The following is a 7,810-nucleotide window of genomic DNA, read 5'->3' as shown; positions in this document are numbered from 1 at the left end:
TTACATTTACCCCCCTTGCTGTGCAAATGAGCCGTCTATAAAAGAGACGGGGATCCAGATCCGGATCGCACCATCCTCCCTTCGCGAGCCTTCATGAGAGCGCCTTCGACAAAAAATCCACTCCATCATGGACAGTCGACGCGGCTCCTCCTCTCGCGCTCCCAGCCCTCAGCCCGGTGATTGGGGGAGATGCTCAGTCCCGCACAGTGAATTGGTGGTGCTCCAAACCAAGGGATTCCTTCCCCCGGCCTTCTTGGTTCCGGTGCGTTCCAGACTCGCCACTTATAAGGGCGGGAAGCAGGCGAAGAGCGTCCCCGATCCCTCTAAGGGAGAGCGGGTGTGCTTCATCTCTTACCTAATGAGAGGACTCGAATTTCCAATCCATCCGTTTCTCCGGGGGCTTCTGGAGTTCTACGGCCTCCAGTTGCACAACCTTACGCCTGCCTCCATCTTGCATATAGCGGGCTTCGTGGCCCTTTGCGAGCTGTTTCTAGGTGTTGAGGCCCATTTCGCTCTGTGGAAGAGATTGTTCTGCCTTGTGCCTCGTTCTCACGAGGGGTCAATATATCAAGTGTGCGGAGCCGAATTATGGCGCATCGCCGGGACAGGATACTTATCCAGAACCCCAAAGAAGGCGTCCGAGGACTGGCCCTCGGAATGGTTTTACATGGAGGACGTCCCGCTGCCGGATCCTGTTCGGATTGGCCTTCCTGAGTTTAGCAATGCTCCTCTGAAGAAGCGCCTAAGCTGGCGCCCGCGGAACCCCCAGAGGGAAAATGACCGGGATGTCCTTTACTTGATGAGCTGAATAAGATTGCTGGCTCATGCCGGATTGACCATGATTGGAGTCATGGCAATCTTTATTATGAGGGGAGTTCAGCCGCTCCAATATAGGGGCCACCCCATGTGGGATTTCAACGGGGAGGATGATGCCACCCGCCATGGCCGCAAAGGGCCAGGATCGGTCGCCGAGCTGGTGAAGACCTTGTCCGCCATGTACAAAGGGGAAGAGGAGGATTTTCTCCGCGTCAATCCACTGAACGGGTTTTCTTCGAATAATCCTCGAAGTTGGGTAAGCGAATATCTTTATGGCCTGTCCGATCCATGTTCCCGTTGTTAAATATCACATTTCATGGTTTCTGCGCAGGAACTGCGGCGGGCCGTGGAGAAGATACACAGCCCGCCTCCACAACCTGACGATCCGGAATGGTCCCTCGATCCGGCCTCCGAAGAGGACTCGGATATAAAGGTGGAGCTGATCGACTGGGTGTTCCATCAACTTAGCATCGACAATGCTTTGGTTGCCATTACGGCCGACTACCCCGGACTATTTCCGGCCTCCCAGGTAACCGTGACCGAAGTCCGGATACCATGACCCACCCGTGTTTTATTTCTAATCACCGCGTATTTGATGGTGTTTCGCAGGGGGTGCCTTCAGAACGGGAAGCCGAGCCTGCCGCGGCCATCCAACAAGGGGCAGCTCGGTCCAGCAGGCGGAAAAGAAGTGCGGTACGACTCGAGACATCGCCGCAACGGTATGATGTGCCATCGTGTTTTAAGGAGAGGTTCCTGGGAGGCACCCTGACACTCGTGGTTTTTTCAGGAAAAAGAGCGCTCGCCGGACTGAGTCCGGAGAAGTTGCCAATCAGACCTCCGCCGGCCAGGCTCAAAAGCAAATTCCGGAAGGGGGTACAAACACGAGGCGTTCGTCGGATGCTCCTCCAATGGAGGATGCCGACAGACTGTCTGCCACCAAGTCGGAGGTGGAGAGCGCCATGAATCATAGGCGCCGCCGGACTATTCTACGTGACGCATGTTTCTCCCAAGAGGCGTTGGACGCCTTTAATTCGGGACACCTTTAATTTGGGACGCTCAAGATGGCCTAGCCAGAGCCACGAAGCAGTATGTGAAAGACATACGGGTAAGGAATTTTGACAGTTATATATGCCAGTAGCCCCCGAGACTTAAAATAGTTAGGATAACTAATTTAAGGATCATTTGAAATGCAGGTTCTTACCGAAAAGAATTCCCGTTTGTCCCAGGATCTTGAAGAGTGGAAGGCCCAACTTGAGGCCGCACTAGCCGCCACCGGGGGAGCCACAGAGACCCCCTCCGGTAATATATACTTCAAAAAATAAGTAGTTTGTGAAGTGCGGCGTGTGTATAAGTCTGACAATAATATTGCAGATGGCGCCGGACTAGATCCGGACAAGCAACAGCTCCTACGCCGGTTAAAAGCTGGCGAGAATGTGCTTACAAGGGTGAGGCAAGAGAAAAATAATCTCCAAGATGCCAACACCCAGCTGGGTGAGGAACTAAAAGATGTTCGAGCCCAGCTGTCTGACTCCGTTAAGGAGAATCGGCGGCTTCGTCGCGGCATTTATAGTAAGTGCTTGAGCGAAGTGTTGAAAAAAGAGTTCGGCAAGGAAGTCGACTAACAGAATTATGTCTGTAGGTGTGCTCACAGTTCGTCCTGCAGAGGAAATGGCCGGTTCAACGGGTGACCTACTTCCCAAACTTCTGCAACTGCACGAACGAGTTCGGCAGGTGATGAGAGGCGTCGCCTAGGCCTTGTGGCCATCCATCTCCCTACCCGAAGGCCTTGGAGAGCTTGCGGAGAAGCTTTAGGGAGCACGGCGGCGCTTCCGGCTATGGAAGATATCAGCCTGCCGTCAAGGCGCCAGGGAGGCCTGGGCCATGGTGAAGACGCGGTACACGAAGGCTGGCCCAAACCACATGGCCGAGGTCGGACCTGTGGGGCCCGATGGGAAGGAGATCCCCGTGAGCTTAGTGTACGGCCAACTAGAGTTGGTCGCAAAGTATTCCCGGTAGGACTGTAAACTAGACAGCCTATTAGATGGTATTGAAGAGGAATACAATCATTCAAGTTGACTATGTAATTTAAAATGACATGTAAAATGCCTTCTAGCCGGATTGTGTCCGAATACCCTCGCGGTTATGTAAGAACCGGGGCATGCATGGAGACAAGGCGTAGGGGTCATTATTGTTGTATCATACAAGTGCCCAACTAGTTATGTTATGGATAGTAAGAAACATCTTCCAGGGAGAATAGTTCCGTTAAGGGTTCCTTTCCCTGGGAGGCATGCCCTAAAGTGCATGTCCAAACTGCTAAGAAAGTAGAAAATCATCTGGAGGCAGATGGATAAATAGTTAAAAATCATCTTTTAGTTCACCGACCGAATATTCCCTTAAGAATGCTAGCTTTCGGCTTCACCCAGTCTGAGGTACACATCCGGCTGACCCGACAGGAACAATCGCAGAGGTGCTCCCTTTACCGCCTAGCCGAACAATCGGGAACGTAGGGGTAAGCACAGGAGCCAGGCCACCCAGCTTGGCCAAAACTTAAGTCATATCGATGCATATAATGGTGAATACAAGGTACATGAAGTTTGACACATGTGTTGGGCATAAAGCCCGTATAAATAAGCTTCTGTTAAAGAAGCCCCCAGGTATAATGAGCGCGGGTGGCGCGTCAAGTATGTGCGAACAAAGCGCAAGCGAGCCTCTAAAGGCTTCAAGAAGAAGGGGGAGGAAGGAGAGAAATAAAAGACAGCTTAAATACAAATTTTGGACGGAGGAAGGAGACGAACTCAGAGTCCGGCGCTAGGCGTAGAATCTTCGTAGACGGGCTGCGTTCCATGGGTTTGGCTCGAGTCGGTTATCCGATGCGTTTCGCAGACGGTATACCCCGCCGGTCAGGACCTGGTCGATGATGAAGGGACCTTCCCATTTAGGCTTGAGTCTGTCATTTTTCTTGTCCGGCAGGCATAGAACTAGTTCGCCAACGTTGTAAGCTTTGGCCCGTACTTCTCTAATTTGGTATCTTCGAGCCTACTGTTGATAAAATGCGGAACGAGCTTTTGCCATGTCGCGCTCCTCCTCCAAGGCGTCCAGACTGTCCTGCCGATCGAGTTCGGCTTCTCTTTCTTCATACATGCGCACGCGGGGTGAGTCATGAATTATGTCACAGGGCAAGACTGCCTCTGCGCCGTACACCATGAAAAATGGTGTGAATCTGGTAGTGCGATTCGGCGTGGTCTGCAGCCCCAGAGTACGGAGTCGAGCTCTTCTACCTAGTGCGTGTTAGATTCCTTAAGGGACCGCACTAGTCTGGGTTTAATGCCATTCATGATTAGACCGTTTGCCCGCTCGACTTGACCGTTAGTTTGAGGGTGATAGACTGAGGCGTAATCGAGCTTGATGCCCATGTTTTTGCACCATAGTTTGACCTCGTCGATTTTGAAGATGGTGCCGTTATCAGTGATGATACTATGGGGGACGCCGTAACGGTGCACTACCCCTGATATGAAGTCTATCACCGGTCCGGATTCGGCCGTTTTAACAGGCTTGGCCTCTATCCATTTGGTGAATTTATCCACCATGACCAATAGATATTTTTGCTTGTGGGTTCCTCCCTTAAGGGGTCCAACCATGTCAAGCCCCCAGACCGTGAACGGCCAGGTGATGGGTATAGTTTTGAGGGCGGTGGGTGGCATATGGCTTTGGTTAGCAAAAAGCTGGCAACCAACGCATCGTTGGATTAAATCCTGCGCATCTGCCCGGCCGTCGGCCAATAAAATCCTGTACGGAAGGCCTTGCCTACAATGGCCCGGGCTGCGGCGTGGTGCCCACCCAGTCCGGCATGAATTTCAGCCAGGAGGTTTCGCCCTTCCTCTTCGGAGATACACCTTTGAAGGACTCCTGTTGTGCTTTTCTTATAGAGCTCTCCCTCATGGACTTCATAGGCTTTGGATCGCCGTACTATGCAGCGAGTCTCATTTTGGTCTTCGGGGAGTTCCTGCCTAGTTAGGTAGGCTAGGAATGGCTCCGTCCATGGGGCAATAACCGCCATTATTTCGTGGGCGGAGGGTGTCATCTCGTTGGCAGAGCCTCCGATTGTGTCAGAGTGTTCGGTGTCAGGCAGTGCGGTTGGGTCCAGATTGCTATTTCCGGACTCCCCTTCCCATAGTATGGATGGCTTGAACAGCCGTTCCAGGAAGATGTTGGGTGGGACGGCATCGCATTTTGCGCCGATGTGTGCCAATACATCCGCCACCTGGTTGTTATCCCGGGCTATATGATGAAATTCGAGCCCTTCGAACCGTGCTGACATTTTTAGGACCGTGTTGCGGTACACTGCCATTTTCGGATCTTTGGCATCAAAGTCTCCGTTTATTTGAGATATCGCGAGGTTTGAATACCCGTGCAGCTCTAGGTGTTTACTGCCCATGGAGACTGCCATCTGGAGGCCGTGCAGAAGGGCCTCGTATTCGGCTGCGTTGTTGGAGTCCGTGTACATTATCTGAAGGACGTATTGGACTGTGTCCCCGGTTGGGGACGTCAGGACAATGCCAGCCCCCAGGCCGGCCAACATTTTGGAGCCGTCTAAGTGCATGATCCAATTGGAATATGCGCCGTACTCTTTAGGGAGTTCGGCTTCGGTCCATTCGGCCACGAAATCGGACAACACTTGTGACTTAATAGCTCATCGTGGCTTATAGGTGATGTCGAATGGGAGGAGCTCGATGGCCCATTTGGCAATCCGGCCCATCGCGTCGCGGTTGTTTATAATGTCGTTAAGAGGTACTTCGGAGGCTACTGTAATCGAACACTCTTGAAAGTAGTGTCGCAGCTTCCGGGATGCCATGAACACTGCGTATGCTATCTTTTGATAATGTGGGTACCGGGACTTGCATGGAGTTAGGACAGTGGACACATAATAAACTGGTTTTTGAAGAGGGAACCTGTGTCCGTTCGTTTCTCATTCGACGACGAGCACCGCGCTAACAACTTCATGTGTTGCGGCGATATATAATAGCATTGGTTCGCCCATGTTGGGCGCGGCCAGGACCGGATTTGTTGCCAATATGGCTTTTATTTCTTCGAGTCCGGCCGCGGCGGCATCCGTCCACTCGAAGTGTTCGGTGCGCCGGAGGAGGCGGTAAAGGGGTAACGCCTTTTCTCCCAAACGGGAAATAAAGCGGCTTAGAGCTGCTACGCATCCAGTAAATTTTTGTATTTGTTTGAGGTCTTTTCGAATATCCAATTGTGACAGAGCTCGGATCTTAGCTGGGTTTGCTTCAATTCCTCTACCGGACACAATGAAGCCCAAGAGCTTTCTGGCTGGAACGCCGAAGATGCATTTTTCCGGATTCAGCTTAATGTCATATTTTCAGAGATTGTCGAATGTGAGCCTCAAGTCGTCTACTAGAGTTTCTACATGCTTGGATTTCACGACCACGTCATCTACATATGCCTCCACTGTTTTGCCGATCTGGTTTGCCAGACATGTCTGAATCATGCGCTGATATGTTGTGCCGGCGTTTTTGAGCCCGAAGGGCATTGTGTTGAAGCAGAATCGGCCGTATGGAGTGATGAATGACGTTGCGGCTTGGTCTGGCTCCGCCATCTTAATTTGGTGGTAGCCGGAGTATGCGTCGAGGAAGCACAATGAATCGTGTCCTGCTGTGGCGTCAATAATTTGATCAATGCGAGGGAGGGGGAAGGGATCCTTTGGGCAAGCCTTATTAAGGTCTTTGAAATCAACACATAGGCGCCAGGATTTGTCCTTCTTTGGTACCATCACCAGATTTGCTAGCCAGTCCAGATGTTTTATATCTCTGATGAATCCGGCTTCCAGAAGTTTGGCTAGCTCCTCTCCCATGGCCTGTCTCTTGGGTTCGGAAAAACGCCGAAGAGCCTGCTTGACTGGCTTAAATCCTTTTAGGATATTTAGGCTGTGCTCGGCCAGCCGACGTGGGATTCCTGGCATGTCTGAAGGGTGCCAGGAAAAAATGTCCCAGTTTTCTCGTAGAAATTCTCGTAGTGCGGCGTCTACATCAGGGTTTAATTGTGCCCCAATGGAAGCCGTCTTTGCAGGGTCCGTTGGGTGGACATGGAATTTGACTATTTCATTTGCTGGTTTAAAAGAGGTGGACTTGGATCTTTTATCAAGTATCACATTGTCCCTGTTCACCGTGGAGCGCATCGCAGTGAGTTCCTCGGCTGCTAGGGCTTCGGATAGTGCCTTGAGGGCTAGTGCGGCTGTCTTGTTTTCGGCGCGGAGTGCTATGTTCGGATCACTAGCGAGAGTGATGATTCCGTTAGGTCCGGGCATTTTAAGCTTCATGTACCCATAATGGGGTATAGCTTGAAAAATTGTGAATGCCTCTCGCCCTAATAGAGCATGATATCCGCTGCTGAACGGGGCCACTTGAAATGTGACCTCCTCGGACCTGTAATTGTCCGGTGAGCCGAACACTACGTCTAGTGTGATTTTTCCTGTGCAGCATGCTTCCCGGCTAGGGATTATTCCTCTGAAGGTTGTGCTGCTTCGCTCAATGCGGCTCCAGTCTATTTCCATTTTTCGGAGGGTTTCCTCATAGATGAGGTTTAATCCGCTGCCGCCATCCATGAGTACATTAGTAAGGCGAAAGCCGTCCACTACTATACTGAGGACCAATGCGGCTGGTGCTCGGGCTGTTCGGAATTTGGGTTCATCACTGGCATTAAAGGTAATAGCCGTCTCACTCCCTGGATTTATTGTTGCTACTTGGTAGACTTCGGCAAGGTTGCGGAGTGTTCGCTTCCGCATGTTATTTGATGCGAAAGTCTCGAAGACTTTTAATACCGTACTGGTATTGTTGGGCTGGGATTCTGAAGCTGGAAGCTCTTCGCCACTTTTGGCCACCTGCCGTAGTATCCAACATGCTCGAAGGCTATGAGTTGGAGTGGCGTCCTCTGCGCTATGAATTTTGCAGGGTCCGTTGAGCCATCCCTCCAGTACGGT

The sequence above is a fragment of the Triticum dicoccoides genome, chromosome 6B, assembly GCF_002162155.2.
Source record: "Triticum dicoccoides isolate Atlit2015 ecotype Zavitan chromosome 6B, WEW_v2.0, whole genome shotgun sequence".
Lineage (NCBI taxonomy): Eukaryota > Viridiplantae > Streptophyta > Magnoliopsida > Poales > Poaceae > Triticum > Triticum dicoccoides.
Note: the sequence above shows the minus strand (reverse complement) of the source record.